This window comes from Camelus ferus, chromosome 8 (assembly GCF_009834535.1).
Source record: "Camelus ferus isolate YT-003-E chromosome 8, BCGSAC_Cfer_1.0, whole genome shotgun sequence".
In the NCBI taxonomy this organism is placed as follows: domain Eukaryota; kingdom Metazoa; phylum Chordata; class Mammalia; order Artiodactyla; family Camelidae; genus Camelus; species Camelus ferus.
The window spans coordinates 49,239,752-49,256,358 of record NC_045703.1 but is presented as its reverse complement, the minus strand read 5'-3'; the positions used below and the strand labels follow the sequence as shown (position 1 = coordinate 49,256,358).

Sequence of the window (16,607 nt, the reverse complement as noted above, 5' to 3'; positions counted from 1 at the left end):
TAGGAACTGAAAGGAAAATCTGTGCAGGATGCTTTGGGCTCCGACAGGAAGAAACCCTCTACATCTGCCCTGGGGGGTCCAGGAAGAGTTCCCAGAGGAGGTCAGGCTTCAGCCGAGGCTTACAGGGTGGAAAAGTATGTGCTAGGTAGATGATCTTAGGAAAAAAATTCTAGCAGAGGGAATAATTTGAGTAAGGCATGGTATGGAATGGTTGTGTTTGGGGAACACAGGGTCTGTTGGAGAGAAGAACAGGAGAAATGGGGGAGCAGGCCTGGTGTACTCTGCGAAGGTGCTTAGATGGTATCCTTCAGACAGAGAGGAGCCCCTGGAGAAGGTAATTCAGGGGGTGACAGGTACAGCTTTCCAGGATAAAAGTACCGTTCCGGTGGCAGCATAGCACTTGGGTTAGAGACAGCTGAGGCCTGGGACAGGGAAATTGGTTAGGAATCTAGATTTTAAAAGTATAAAATCCTGAAGTAGTAGGGTTGGGGGGGCAGTCATAAGGTATAATTGACAGGATTTTATGATTGATGGGATGTGATTAGTGAAGTTGGAATGTAGAATTGTGCCAAAGGTCCTGGCTTATTATACAACTGAATGGATAGTGGTATCACAGAAATAATAAAAGAATAAGGAAGATTTGGGGAAATAGAGACAAGGAATGGTGGGAGCGGGATGTGATGAGTTGTTTTAGATACCTTGATTTGTCAGTAGTGTCTGCAGTGCTCCCAGGTAGAAATACTCCCCAGGGAGCTAGGAATGCAGGATTGGAATTTGAGGGAAGAGCTTCACAGTAAAATGGAGAGGAGTTAGTGTATCCATGTATTATAGCAGGAGAGTTGAAACTTGTAATGAAGGAGGCAGCACAGGAGAAAAGGGTTCTGAGAGGAGGTGGCCAAGGACAGAATCCGGTTGACCATGAACTAGTATTTAAGGGACAGTCAGATAAAGAGAAGAAAATTAAGAAAGAATAATCAAAGGAGAAGGAAAGAACCAGAAAACAAAACAAAGCAAACAAAAAGCAAATGGCCTGGAAGCTAGGGAAAAAGAAAAGTTCAAGGAGGGTACAGTCAAGAGTGTCAGAAACAGCCAATCAGTTTGGTTGTCTAAGCATTTGGCTGGCAGGAGGACCCTGGCCCCTCTGCACTGGAGTCAGGGATGGTACTAATATGACAAGGATTGAAGAGCAGAATGGGCCTCAGCAAGTGAACTCGTGGAAGCCATTCCCAGAGCCTCACTCAAAGGAAAAAACAAGTCAAGCAGTGGCTGGAGACCTAGCTCTAGGAATGACTTTTTAAACACTGGAATGACGTACAGAATTATACACTAAGGAATCAAAACCAGTGGACAGGTTCAGGCTGAAGATAGATTAAGAAAGCAGACACGGACCTTGGAGGAAGCAGGAGGTTTTTCTGGGAAAGACAGGTTGATAGACTAGTCTTGGCTTAGAGCCAGGGTTCTCCACTGAGGGTGATGATTCTGCCTCCCAGGAGACATCTGACAATGCCTGGAGATATTTTTGAAGACATCTGCAAGGCAAGGGGTACTAATGGCATCTAGTGGGTAGAGGTCACAGATGTTGCTAAACATTCTAGAAGGCACAGGATAGCTCCATTCAACAAAGGACTGGATCATCTGGCTGTGCTGAGCTTAGTGCATTACCCCTCCGAACAGATAAAGATGCAGGTAAGCTTAAAGCATGGAAGCCTAGAAAATAAGGCTGTTTCCATGTTCTCCAAAACAGAAAGGAAGGCCCACTTCAAATGTGAGGGTCGGAGGAGTGAAGTAGGAAGAAGAGTAGTGGAGGTGAGAATACCTGTGAGGATAGCAGGAGCTCACTGGGGACAGGTGAAGAGATTCCTGAGCAGTTCTGGGAACTGCTGTTTGGACACCATAAAAATCCAGGTGGCGTCATTCTGTGCAGTTGGATTTTTTCGTCAGTGGGGCTCAGCCTCTAGGGCGTAGCAGTGGTGAGGACAGATCTGGTTTGATGCACCGCTGGAGTTGTTGTGGGTGTGACAGAGGACAAGAGGCTAAGAAACTTGATAGCATTGGTCAGAGAGGCCCTAGAGTGACACACCAAGGAGGATCAGCCCAATTGGAAAGGACGGGAATCAGGGGAGGACCGGTAGACTTAGAAAGCAAGGTTCTCTGCGAGGTTGCAGCAGGCCACCCATGCCCCAGTGGCAGCATAGGGCCAAGCAAGTAAAGGGGTTAACAAGCTGGAACTGTGGCCTGTAAGTACAAAAACTCTTTTGTTTAGTTGCTGTATCAGATGTCAGGCAGCTCAAGGTTATGATAAATTCACAGAGTTGTATAAGAGCTGAAGTGAAATCAAAGAACACGTTACTAGAATTGAGCTGGCCAAGGAGTTAGGGACCCAGAGTACTGGGCGGATTGTCCTGTTGGACATTCAGATTCCGGGATGTTTGCAGGAGTTGGCATGAAGAGGACACGAATGATCCAGGAGCTGAAGTCCTTAATTCTTATGTTGGAGCAGATGTCTCAACCTTGGCTTCACATTGAAATCACCTGAGAACTTAAAAAAATAAATGCCTGTCCCCACACCCACGAATTGATTTAATAGGTCTGGAATGGAACCTTGGCATGGGTAGATTTCAGAAGCTTTCCTGGTGATTTTAATGTACAGCTAACATCAAGAACCATTGTGTCAGAGTGACCGCAAGGTCCAATGATAACAGCTCCAAAGATGAATAGAGGGTGTTGTAGCCACATGTGGAGGCACCCAAGGAGGAGTGCTTTGAAAGTATAGTAGCCTGAAATCAGCAACAGAGAGCTAAGAGGAGGCCAGTGTGAACTCCAGCCCCCGTGGTTTGTAGCTGGGTTGTGTGTGAATGAACAGCTTAGGCTGCAAAGAACTGAAATAAAACCAATTCTTGGTAAAACTCAAATATAGCAAGGATTTATGGAGATGGTTGCCTCTAACAGTATGGGGAATACAAGGGATATAGCTGAAAGGCCTGGCAGGGAATTTGACTATGGGGCAAATGCCACATATGTAATAGTAAACATTGTTTGGAATTCACCAGATCTAAGAACTTAGAAGGATGTTAATATAAATTTACAACCTAAAGGTATATAATTCACTGGGAGCTTTTGCAACATTGGCATAGAGCCACCGTGAAAGTTAACAAGATTTATAGTCTATGTCAGGAGCTGTGTAAGATGCTATGAAAGACACAGCCCTTACTTGTACTGGCTTACTGGTATTCCCGACTGCATCATGATGACCTCTGAACCTGGAGTTACCTGACCCCCACCTTTGTTTGTTCCTGTCGAATAGCCTTGAGCTAATCCTGCTTCAGCCAGAGGAGATGCAAAGAACCCTGTCAGTATCTGATTTATGCCTCTTCCTGCTGCACACGTGTTCCTATGGATAAAGACTTCCCACTCCCTTCCACGACTCCCCAGTTCTCGCTGCCTGTGCTGCTCCTCTACCTAGAAGAACTCGCTGCATCAGAGTCTTAGTTTAGACTGTAATTGATTTTGTAATTTTCTGTGTCTTTGCTTTTCACAGACTGATCTCCATGCTTAAAATAGGTCTTTGTATTCCTATCCCAACCAACAATTCTTCACATACCCAACTTTACCCTCGAGGTCTGCTTCAGGCTATCCCACTGCTGCCCAAACTCTAATTCTAATAGATCTCAAAGAACTTGTAGATATGAAAGTAAAACATTTAAAAACATAAATTAGGTAAAGCAAGGGAGTTGCAGAGGATAAGAATGCATTTAGGCAAGGGAATAGAGAAGTCAGGGAGAAGATGGAGCTTGAATTGAGCTTTAAAGTTTAAGGTACATGGATTTCTTTTGTTAAAAAACATGATTTGATCGGCTTTATCTGAATCCATGTGTTGGAATAGAATCCTATGTATCTTTCCTGTTAGGAATGTACCATGGGCATAGTTAGACAATGGTTTACTTTCCTGGGGGAGAAGCTATAAAGAATGATCTACACTTCATGTGAGAAGTCCCTGAGGAACATTCGTGTTGTCCCAGGAAACCAAAGTGCGTTATGTGCACTCTGAGCCATGACGCCAACAGCCAGCCCTTGAGAAATATGTTAACTGGGCTTCCTTGGCACCTGGTGTAGTTCATTTCTTCAGTTTAGTCTCTTTATCAGAGTATGTATGGTTTGATTTTATCAAGATCCTGCCTTATAAACTTACCACAAAATCTACCAGATGTTTAATTTCATGTGCAAGTTTTATTTTTATTATCACCTATGAGATATGTTTAAAAAAAAAAGGAGAACATGAAAAGTGGTCTCTGATAAGTGACTAGAATTGGGGGAGGGTCCTAAGTTTGTCGGATTATAGAATTGGTGACATGGAAGGGACCTTAGAGGTCACCCCTGGTGCATCTAGTCAGCTCCTTCACTTTGTAGGTGAGGAAATGAAGATAGATCCAGAAAGGTTACAAGAGGTTCATTCAGAACAACACTCCTAGTAGGAGCTCGGGCTCCATGCTCTCAGGCCAGTGCCCTTTTCCCCCACTGCCTACTCTGCAGCAGCGGCAGACAGCCGTTACCTGCGCATCTAGCCACCTTGTCCGTCATGCTGCTTTCTCGCATCCCTGTTACATGTTTGTTTCATTGTACCTGTCTTCACGTGGAAGTCTTTAGAACTGTGTTCTCCATACTTTGTAAGGGAAAAAAAAAAAAAGAAAGAAACCTCCTCAGTAGTTTTCTTTTTTAAATAATTTCTATTCAAACTATAGAATAAGAAGTAAAATTATACCTTTTAATACCTTGGCAGCTGCTGAATCTTATAAGTTCTTCCAAGTGGAACACACCTGTTCTGTTGCTAAGTGTGCCAGGTACCTTCCCACTTTTCATCTGGTTCACTGAAATGTGAGTGGGTGAGGGCAGCATTTGGCTCTTCCACCGGAGGAGGAGAAGACCAATCTTGTTAGATACTGTCTGCAATTGGCCTGAGTCCCCAGATGAATTAACCTCTAGCACAGGCATATAGGAGAATAGTTTTCCTCAAGCTCATTCCAGAGCATTTTTATCACAGTGTGCTGTAAATATGCATCTTATAGAAGGAAGAATATTGGTGCTATCAGGGAGAAAAGAAACTCAGAAGTTTTGGGGAAAAAAGTAGTGCTGACAACCTCTGTTTATTTGGGTTTATATCTTGAATCTTTTTTTTAAGGCTTTTTGCTTTTGCTAGCCTAAGCATTAACCTTTTTCATTTATTTATTTGGAGAGGAATTTATTCATTGTAAGTTGTTATTAAAATTCCTTTAAAATTTTTAAAAATTATCTTAAGGATTTATACTATAAAAGTAAATGAACTCAGCACTCATTTCTAAAGATAGTGTAAATGAAAAACAAAACTCTGTCCTGCTAATATTCATATTCACTCTTAACATTTTCTTGCATATCCTGTTAAAAATGTATTCTGCATATGTAAACATTCATGTCTTTGTTCATGTTCATTCTTTGCTTTGATGAAAATAGGATCATATTTAATATTTTTCTTTTCACCACTGTATCTTGTACATCTTTTTTATTTTAATTTTTTGAAGTATAGTTGGCACACCATATTATGTTAGTTTCAGGTGTGCAACATACTGATTTGACATTTAAATACATTATGAAATGATCACCACAGTAAGTCTAGTAACCATCTGTCACCATACAAAATTATTACGATGTTATTGACTATACTTCTTATGCTGTATATTACATCCCTGACTTATTTATTTTATGATTGGAAGTTTGTACCACATAATCCCCTTCAAATTTCTCCCAGCCCCCCAGCTCCTTTTCCTCTGGCGACTACCAGTTTATTCTCTGTATTTGTGAGTCTGGTTCTCTTTTGTTTGTTCATTTGTTTTGATTTTTAGATTCCACATGTAAGTGAAATCATAGGATATTTGTTTTTCTCTGCCTGGCTTACTTCACTTAACACAATACCCTCTAGATCCATCTGTGTTATCACAAATGGCAGGAACTGATTTTTATGGCTGAGTAATATTCCATTGTACATGTACCATATCTTTATCCGTTTGTCTATCAATGGACACCTAGGTTGCTTCATATCTTGGCTATTCTGAATAATGCTGCAACAAACATAGCAGTGCATGTCTTTTCAAATTACTATTTTTGTTTTCTTTGGGTGAATAACCCAGAAGTGGAACTGCTGTATTATAGGTTAGTTCTAGTTTTAATTTTTTGAGGAACCTCCTTACTGTTTTCCATAGTGGCTGCACCAATTTACGTTGCCACCAACAGTGCACAAAGGTTTGCTTTTCTTCATACTTCTCTCCAATACTTGTCATTTGTTGTCTGTTTGATGATAGCCATTCTGACAGGTGTGAGGTGATACCTCATTGTGGTTTTAATTTGCATTTCCCTGATGATTACTGATGTTGAGCATCTTTTCACGTACCCTGTTGGTCATATGTATGTCTTCTTTGGAAACATGTCTGTTAAGATCCTCTGCCCATTTTTCAGTTGGATTGTTTGTTTGATATTAGGTTGCATGAGTTCTTTATATATTTTGGGTATTAACCCCTTATTGGATATATCACTTGCAAATATCTCCTCCCACTCAGTAGGTTGGTTGCCTTTTCATTTTGTTGATGGTTTCCTTCTCTGTGCTAAGATTTTTTATCAAGATATAGTACCATTTGTTGATTTTTGGTTTTGTTGCCCTTGTCTGAGGAGACAGATCCAAAAAAATATGACTGAGACTCATGTCAGAGTGTTTACTGCCTGTGTTTTCGTCTAGAAGTTTTATGGTTTCAGTGCTTACATTTAAGTCTCTAATTCATTTTGAGTTTATTGTTGTATATATTGAATATCTATTCTTATTAGCACAGACAGTTTTGTTATTTTAATAGTTTCGAGATACTGAAATGCCAGTTATCTTTTGTTTGGTTCCTGAAATACCCAGGTTTTTTTTTTTTTTCAATTTCTGAAAATGCTTGATTTTCTTTTTTTCTTTTCAATTTCTAAAAAAATGAAACCATGGCAGAAGAGTACCATCTACCATCAATAGACCTTTTGACATTAACACAACCAATTATGTTTTTGTATAAATATGAAGTGTATAGTAATAATTATGCATAGGAATGTTAGATTATTTCTGTGAATGTGGAGAAATTACTGTGATGTTTTATTTGTCTTTCTCTAAAATCTCATTAAATGAATAATAGTTATTGGTTTTTCTATTCCAAGATAGTTATTGAAATATCCATTATAGTTCTTCTCTTCATGTAAGAAAAGTATTTTAATTATTTTCAGCATTTTACTTAACATATACAGTCAGTGAGAGCAGGCTGGGTTAATTCAAAAAAGCTGGCTTCCAAACCAAACTGCGTACTCCAGTTATATTCAGGAACAGCTGTTTTCTTGTCTAGTCCAAAATAAGAACAGAGAACGCAAAAGCATCAGATAACACCATGGTAGTTCCTCTTCCAGCCAAACACATGCAACCAAATTTTACATTGGTAATTCTGTCAGCCTATCAGAAAAACAGTAGGCAATGAACAAGTTGCCCTGAATGTGCATGTATCTGCCTTAGTCTACAAAATACCTGATTTTCATTTACCCTCTTCATCCCAAAAGTAGACAGTTTATTAAAGCCTGGATTAATTGTGCACTATTTTCAGAAGCCACTTCATATAGAAAAAGCTTTTCCCATTTACTTCTTCTTGTACCAAGAGTGCATCTGAATTATTATTAATCGTAGGAATGACATGATTTTATTACTGTGTTAAAGTCCAACAACAAATTTGTAATAGACAGTGGTAGCAGATTTTCCAGCTACCTAAATTTAGTGTACACTAAATCATTACAATCTTAATTATTATTGCCTCCTTCCTAATGCTAAAGAGTAATATCAACTTATATCCTTTTTACTTTAGTCCATTCTGTTTATCAAATACAGTTGATTTAATCTCTAATTTATATTATATAGATAAAAATTAATATATGCTTGGATTTGCTATGAAATTTCAGGAATATTAGCATTTTCTTTCTTTATCTGAAGAAAACTAAGTCAAAATTTTAACTTATAAGTAGATTGAAACTTAAGTGCTTATTTGTGTGCCGTGAAGAACCTCAGTGCCGACAACACTGCTATGTATTTTCTTTTTCCCCATAACTTATTTCAATAATTTATACATATTTTGAGGAAAAAAGTGTAATTTTCATTTGGAAAATATCTTTTGGTCTAGAGAGGTACCATGTCCCACCGAGAAAGTGAGTGGGACCCGATGACGTGACAGCAGAGCCAGGGTCAGTCACCACACACCCACACATTCCACCCCTGACAGTAAAGCCCCCCAGAGTTCTACGTACAGGAAGTCTCAGAGCCTCCAGAATCCCTCCTGCCCCGAAAGGAACCCAGAAGGACTTGACTTTCTAAAAAGTATGGTAACCAGTTTTATACGCATTCTCCTTTCACACCACGGCCTCAGCCATTGTCCATGGCATGTGTGCCGAGTCTATGCCTTATCTCGTCCCCCCACAGCTGTGTCTCTTGCTACTTTGGGCAGTTCCCCTCTGTGTTTCTAGGACCCTCTTACCCTCCATAGAGTGAGACCCCACAGACTACTTGCCTTTTCACTTTCTCTCTCCTGGGAACAGGACCCAGATCATTTTGCCAGTGATTCTGAAATAAAGGGGCTGTGAAATAATCCCTCTGTACTCTCCATCCCAAAATGAGGTTTGGGAAATGTTTCATTTTCTTGAAGTCTTCCAAACTACCATTACTTAAAATGTATATAAAATAACATAAGGACACAGTTGTTTTCCAGTTTAGCAACCCACTGATAATTATTCACGTAGTTGAGTCTCTGACCCCATCCCCCATCACATCTCATTTTCCTGTACAAATCTTCTGAGAAAACTTGATTTAAAGATTAATATAAATTCTCAATAAAGATTTCATAATTGTTTCAGTAAACCATTAATACATGTTTGTAGAACTCCTTCATGACTCTGAGAAGGCAAACTTGGATTTTAATCTTTGAATGATGATGAGATATATAAAAGTATAAAATAAATGATGTACTGGATCAAACCAGTGTTCCCCTTGGCGCAGTACTCTCTCTGACAGTGACTCTAAGGGTTGTTCGCCAGAACAATACAATGTTTGTTCTTCATGATGTTATTTTCAAAAGTTAACCTAAATATCAGTAAGATCCCTCTTACAATCTATTACAAATCTGAAATGTGAAAGATGTTATTGAGAGAACTTCCCACCAATCATTCCTAGCCATAAATGGCCCTTTAGATAGTAGCAGAATTGATTATTATCAATCACCCTGTCTTCTGACTTGACAATCAGCAGGACCTTTTTTCAGAAGTTCTCTGATACCCTAACTCTGCTGTCCTCTTGTTTTGTCAAGCACTCCAGGGTTTCTCAACCCTGGCACTGCTGGCATTTGGGGCTAGATGGTTCTTTGTTTGGGGAAAACATGTGCATTGTAGGAAGTTTAGCAGCATCCCTGGCCTCTATCCACTGGATGCCTGAAGCACTAACCATCCCCCCCAGTTGTGACAATCAAAATGTCTTCTAGAATTGCCAGATTTCCCCTGGGGCGAAGGAGGTCTCAGTTACCCCACACCCACCCCAGAGCTGAGAACGCCTGCTCTATTTAATAGAAAAATATGTATAATATATAGTATTTTATACATATACATACATGGATATAAGTATGTCTTTCCTTAAATTATATATCTGCTTTTAAGATCTTGTGAAGGAAATTTTGTTTTTATTTTTCCATTACTGTGCAAGTATATAAGTAGTGGTGTTAGAATTATGAATTATAGACTACCCTACCTAAAAACGACTTCACAAAAAGATGTATCCAGTTATGTGAGGCTCAATGTGATGAATCTATATAAAATGTCTTGAATAAATTTAGATATTTCTTGACTACCATGTATTTCCTTTGCTTAAGAAATTAACTAATGCTAATATTTACATAAACTATGGAGGATTAACTGCTGATGTTCTTACTGTTATTACGTAGCAGTCCCAATAATGTGGTCATAGCTGTCTCTGATTCTAACATGGCTCTCCTTCAATTGACATAAGAAGAGAAGAATCTTTTTTTATTTGAGTATCTTTTTTGTTCTCACAAACCACATGCACAGTGAAAGGTGTCTGAACATATTGGAACAGATTGGCTTGTATCTCTCGTTCACTAAACTTTTTTGTGCTTGATGAGTCTTTTCTTTCTTTTTACCCCGATTTCTTCTTCCCTGTTACTGTGGGTGTGTTTAAGCAGCAGCCTCTGACACACCGCTGTATCTCACACGGAGACAGAATGTTTTATCGACCCCCAAAGGTTGATGTCTCCCTTGTGAGGAAATGCTCTCGGTCCACGTCCTGCCAGCCTGCAGAGTCAACTGACTGGAAAGCAGTATCGTTCCCAAGATCACTGTAGAAAACACTCCTGGGCCAAGATCATGGAGGCTATGTTGCCCTGTCCTTAAATTCACTGGCAGGCATAGGTCTAAATTACATTTCAAATTGAATTTTTCCATATGAATAATCTTATTATCTGAGTCACATTTTTTATCACAACTTTTATAATTACTTCAAATGCCATGTATATTTAGTCTGCTATAACTGATATATGTGTACATGATAAATATCTTAAAACAAAAATGGTTTGTGCTTTAATATACATGGTTGAAGAAGACAACTAAAGAACAAATTTTAAAGCGACATACCAGTTTTGTTTAAACTAATATGAATATATATACATATGTATGCATACTGGGACAATGTAGAATAAGGAATCAGCCTTTTAGATTGGGCTGCAGAAAGGCCAGCTAGAACCTCCATTTGTTCAAAGGAATCCTTTTTTCTTCCATAATCTCGTAGCACATTGTTTGTCTTTTACCGCATTTATCACCTGCTACCTTAGTGCCAAGTTATGTATACATATATTTGCCCTTGCTAAATTATGAGCATGAGAGTTACTGTGTCTGTTTAATATTGTTTGTTGGGAGGGAAATCGAAGTTCTTAGTGGACAGCGTTGGTACAAATTGAGATTCGAATCAGAGGAAGGGAAGAAGGAGAAAGGAGACAGTAGAGGTCACAGCAGTCCCTGGCAACTAAGCAGTACTAAGTCTGCTTCAGACACACAAATCAAGAACTAGCCATAAACAGCAAGGTCCTACTGTATAGCACAGGGAACTATATCCAACATCTTGTAATAAACTATAATGGAAAAGAATATATATATGTGTATATATACACACACACACTTATATAATATATGTATATATGCATCTGAATCACTTTGCTATACACCAGGAACTAACACAACATTGTAAATCAATTATACTTCAATTTAAAAAGAAAGAAGAATTAGTCCTGAGGTCTCCTACCTTCACAAATTACTGGTTCGATATATGCGAGATTAATAGTTCTCAAACTGCTAGGCTTCAGAATCACTTTGGGCATTTGTGTAAAAATACCAGTGCCCAGACTCTACCCTAAACAAGCTAATCTTTGGGAGATATTCCTTTATATTTCTGAAAGCTCCTTTGTACGCAGAGTTACCGAATTTTGCTGGAGAATGTTCTTCTAACCTCATCAGAGGAATAATATATCTATGTCAGGCCCTTTGATTGCAGGGTATAACTTCCAGTGGACCTGACTGTGTAGCAGTCTATAAGCCATTACACATAGCCAGGTGAAACCAATGGGAGTCAACTTTCCAACATTCATATTCCCCTCAAAGTTCCCACCTTAGTACTTTACATATAGTATATTCTCAGTAAATGATTACAATTTTGATTGAGGCAGAGCTCCCAAAAAACTTCATAGATTTGTCAAGGAATAAGGTTAGGAAATGTAGCAGCTAAGGACAGTAACTTAAAAATTTGGTGGATGCACAGAAACCATGACGAAAAATATAGTCAGTTCTTGTTATTTACAGTTGTTACGTTCTATGAAGTCACCATGAACACTGAATTAGTGAATTCTAAACCAATGCTCCCAGAGGAAATACACGATTAGGTTCCTGGGAGCCTGTGGTCACATTTTCATCAACTGATCAATACTTAACCTTGTTTTATGTGTGTTTCTGTTTAAAGACACTTTATTTAATATCGTTGGTTCATTAAAATTGAACTCATGTTCTGTAACCTGCACCTGAATGAAGCTTAACCAACACATGTATTTTATTTGTGAGGCACATCAGCTTCTTGCACTTAGTCACACAGGACAGCACTTCAACACTATGCTTAGGTACCATTTAAAAAAATTACCAACAAAAATGCACAGAAGTGCAAAAATACATGACACTAAATAGACCACAGAAAGGACACTTACTTACTGCATGAGAGCTGAAGTAGTAAGACGGAGCATTAGAAACATGCAAAAGCATTAGAAGGTTCTGAAGTTCCGACCTCAGCTGGAAATGTATGCATTGGGCAGCTCAGGTCTGTCCCCACTCTGCACCAGTGCACATGTTCCGCTAGGAAAACACCACACGCATTGATTTGGGGCTTACTAATAGAGTTTAGTGAGCAGGCGAATTTGCAAGTATGGACTCCACAAATAGGACTAGCTGCAGTTTGAAACTTTATTGAAAGTACATTGTGGTTTTATAAAACCTGTAAGTCTTTATAAAGATGAAGAAGGAAAAAGTCAGACATAGGAAATGGGATCAAAAGGAAAGATGTAACCTACTACTCCTAGCATGGCTCATGCGTATGACTTTTTTCTTCTGTCCCTTTCTTCCTCTTTGGATGAAAATAAAGGGGCTAAAAATTGTTTGAAGGCAAGGATTATGTCTCATTTAAAATTGAATTCCCAGCATCTTGCACAGAGCAGGTTTACAGTAAATGTTCATTGAATGAAGGAAGGATCAGGTAAACAAATAGGAGCAGCCATACTGAGGTATTTATTAATCTTCCAGACAGAGCTGACCCTGCTGCAGACCTCAGTGGTGGTGGCGTTGCACACGAGCGGATGGTCAGCAGTACACAGAGGGCCACGTGGACTTGATAAAACTGGCAGGTCTCCTTCAGTCTCTCCAGTTTCCTTCCCTCACCTCCCATCACTTGGGAATAGTTCAGTCTCGAAAGAGGCAGGAGATGACCCAGATGATTCTTATAGTTTGCAGAATTTTTTCTTTAAAAAAGAGGAAGGTGGCTAGCATGCTGATGTTTCCCACCTTGTTGGTTATCTGCCATCAGTTTTCTCTCTCCCTAAACCAGGTCACTTAGACCAGCAGGAAATAAATGCATGGAAGCAACAGTTACTTAGCATTTTGATGCCAGACACATACAGGGCACTTGGAGTGTGTGACTTGGCATACAGGTTTTACCAGTCCCCAGGCCTGGGGGTAAACCAGTTATCCATCTCTCTCACTTCCACTCTTCTATCATTGCTAAAGAAAAGTATGTAATTGTGGTGGTTGTCTCTGTGCTGTATTTCTGATTCCCAGTCTCAGTGAGGCCCGTGATCATCTTCTTGTTCTTCCCGACTCCTTACCCCATTCTATACAGTGTCTGGTCAAAATCAGGTCCACATTTCTCAGGCTCCTGACCTCTTAGTCAAGGCTGACTTTGTCTCCTTGCTTTCTTGAAGTTACTCAATGTTAATTCCCTCAACATCTCATCTGTACTTTCTCTCTATTTCTGTAACTTCACCTTCCTTCTCCAGCTGCTTTCAGGTCTCAAAGCCCTGCCCTCCTTTCTGTGTCTGACCTCTCCACTTGTATTTTTGGTTATTTTCCCCTCCCACATTCTTCTAGCCCTCACTCAGCTGGTGATCTCCATCCTCACTCCTCCACCCCTTTGGTGTCTTCATCGCCTGCTGTTTTTCCTGGCACTGTGGTAGAATGTTGTCTGGATGGTGTAATGGTGAGTTAAACAGAAATAGTCCCTCCACTTACAGAACTTACGGCCTAATGAGTGAAAGTAACTGTAATTAATGAGTCATCAAACTATATAAGCAGTGAAAGGACAGTGAAGGGAAGCTGTGAGGCCTTGTGGTGAGTAGTAGATGGGTTGGTTTTTATAAGGTATTGGGGGGGAGGGTAGTGCAGAGGAGGATCAGTTGAGGCATTAGAAACAGCTGGTGCAAAAGCCCTCAAGTGGCCAGAAATGCTCATCAGAGAAACTGAAAAACCAGCTGGTCACAGGGGGACAAGACATGGGATAAAGCACGGGTTGGAGGGAGGAGCTCATTCCAGCAGATTACAGACCATGTAAATACTCCGTACCCCAGTGTTCTGGGTCATTAACACCATTGTCTCCGCTGTTTTCTTTCCTTAATGTTTGTAACAATGCACTTACCTCTCCTTTTTCTCTCTCATTCTTTGACTTTACCTGCTACTATAATACAAGCCTTCACCAAGATGTATATTGCATTTTTTTGTTGTTTTTTTATTTTTCTCGTAACATTTTTTTTTTCTGGATTATCCTCTTCCCCTATAATTTCAAATATTCCTTTGGTATTTCAGATATCTCAAATTTTACGTCTGTAACCCTGTCTCCTGTTCTGAATTGCCCAAGTGTATTTCTAACTGCCTACTAGAAATTTTCACATAGACATCATTCTGAAATATCTGGTCCAATATGCTCAAAACCAAGTCCATTTTTAAAAACCTGGCTTTTTTCTTCTATATTCCAGTGTGTTAATGGAATCGTCATCTACCTTCCTCTTTAGGGAGTTCTCTCTTGAAAAAATAGACAGTCAGACATCAGATATTTTTACAGCATAATAGTCTTAGTGTTTTGATAGAGTTCTACATGAAATGCAGGAGAGCAGATAGAAACATCCCCTGACCTAAGATTAATGAGGTCAGGAAAGGCTTTCCAGAAGGGTTGATTCCCAAATTGAGTTTTATGGGAGGAAGTGCATTCCGGACAGACTGAACAGATCAGCATGGCACCCGGGCCAGCCTGAGTATTTCATCATGGCTGTAGTCTAGGATGCAAAGTTAAAGACAGAAAGAGCTGAGCCTGAACAAGGGGACAGGATCAGGAAGATCCTTGTATGGCATGTTAAGGAGCTGGATTTTGTCCTGAAGATAGTAAGGAACCACTGAAGGATTTAAAGCATGGAGGATGACATGATCAAATCAGTTGTTTCAAAAGCTCATTCTAGAAGCTCTGAGAAGACAAGAAAAAAAGCAGTTCTAAAGGAAATAAGACCAGGAGAGGCTGTTGTAGTAATCCACACCAAACATAAAGAGACAGTAGGGTTTGGTGACTAAATCCATATGCAGGAAAACGAGAAATCTAGGTTTCTAATGTGAACATCTTGGTGTGTAAGAATAGAAGGGGAATTTCAGTCTGAGACTCGATGTCTGTAGTACCTGCAGTAGCCAATGTAGACCTCACGGACATCTATGGGACTCGGGAGAGATTTGCTGAAAACTCGGACTTGCAAGGCAGTTCTGATGAAAATGTTTGGCTCCAAGTGCATCTGCAGAAAAACTGTTGTATTTACAAGATTTACTGAAAACTGACAATTGCCAGGTCATTGTCTGCGTTCAGGGTATTGCTTTGGAAGCCATCCATACTGGTCGAATCCATGGGAGCAGAGGAGTGTGCAGAATGAAAAGGACAGAGGGTAGAAGGCATTAAGTAAGGGTGCAAGTTTTTTTAAAGAGTAGGGGGGGAGGAGCTTCAAGAGGAGATGGCTACGAAACAGTCCCCTGCCTCTGCCTACGGCAGTCTCCATTCTCCCGTTCTTCAGTCTTTACTGCACCATTTACCTCCTCCTGGAGCTGCCTTTCTAAAATGGAAATCAGCTCATGTGATTTACCAGCTCATCTTAGTTGGTGCCTCATTTGTCTTTAAAGTCCAAATCTCATAAGTAATCTAGCTCTCATCCCTCAAAAAATTGAATAGCAGTTCTGACCTACTTTTCCTCATCTTCCAAAACACCCTCCTAAGTATGCTGCCCTGCAGACACAAAACCTCAAACCTTTGCTTACCCTGTTTTCTCCAGCTGTATAGTTTTTGTGCTACTCCTGTTATCAGAACTTCAGTCTATCCCTTAAGATAGCTGAATGCTCCCTCTTCTGTGAATCCTTGTCAAAAGCCTCCAGTACAATTCAAGGCTTCTGTTCTTTTATATATGCACATTTTTTTTAACTTTATCACAATGTGTATCTCCCTCTGCCTTATTGGTTGTATCCATGCCTTTTCCCATTAGAGTCTAAGCTCTTAGAGCCCACTTATCTTTGTATCCCTAGGTACCCAGCACCGTGCCTCGCCTCCAGAGTGGTGTTCCCTAAGTATTTGTTGTTACTGTTTTTAATTGGCACAGTTAGTATCTGAAACTGCATATCATGAATCAAGATGAAGACCTTCACTTTTTGTTTTAATATACTTCTAGAAACTGCATCTTTTTGTGGGGAAGGGGATAATTAGTTTTTTATTTATTTATGTTAATGGCGGTGCTGGGGATTGAACCCAGGACCTCCTGCATGCTAAGCATGCACTCTACCACTGAACTATACCCTCCTCCTTTAGAAACTACATCTTAATACAGAGGAATCATTTGTCCTTAAGGAAAAGCATAATTGAAGGATTTAGCATCAAATGCAACTCACATAATAATAGGTTCTAAAATCAAAGAATCAAC

The 16,607-nt window shown here is 39.8% G+C and overlaps 1 protein-coding gene across 8 annotated transcripts in view; it reads left to right on the top strand.

Moving 5' to 3' along the window:
- The window catches only part of AHI1 (Abelson helper integration site 1), a 176,117-nt gene that overhangs the window by 139,437 nt on the left and 20,073 nt on the right, over positions 1-16,607 (top strand). The window lies entirely within an intron of this gene.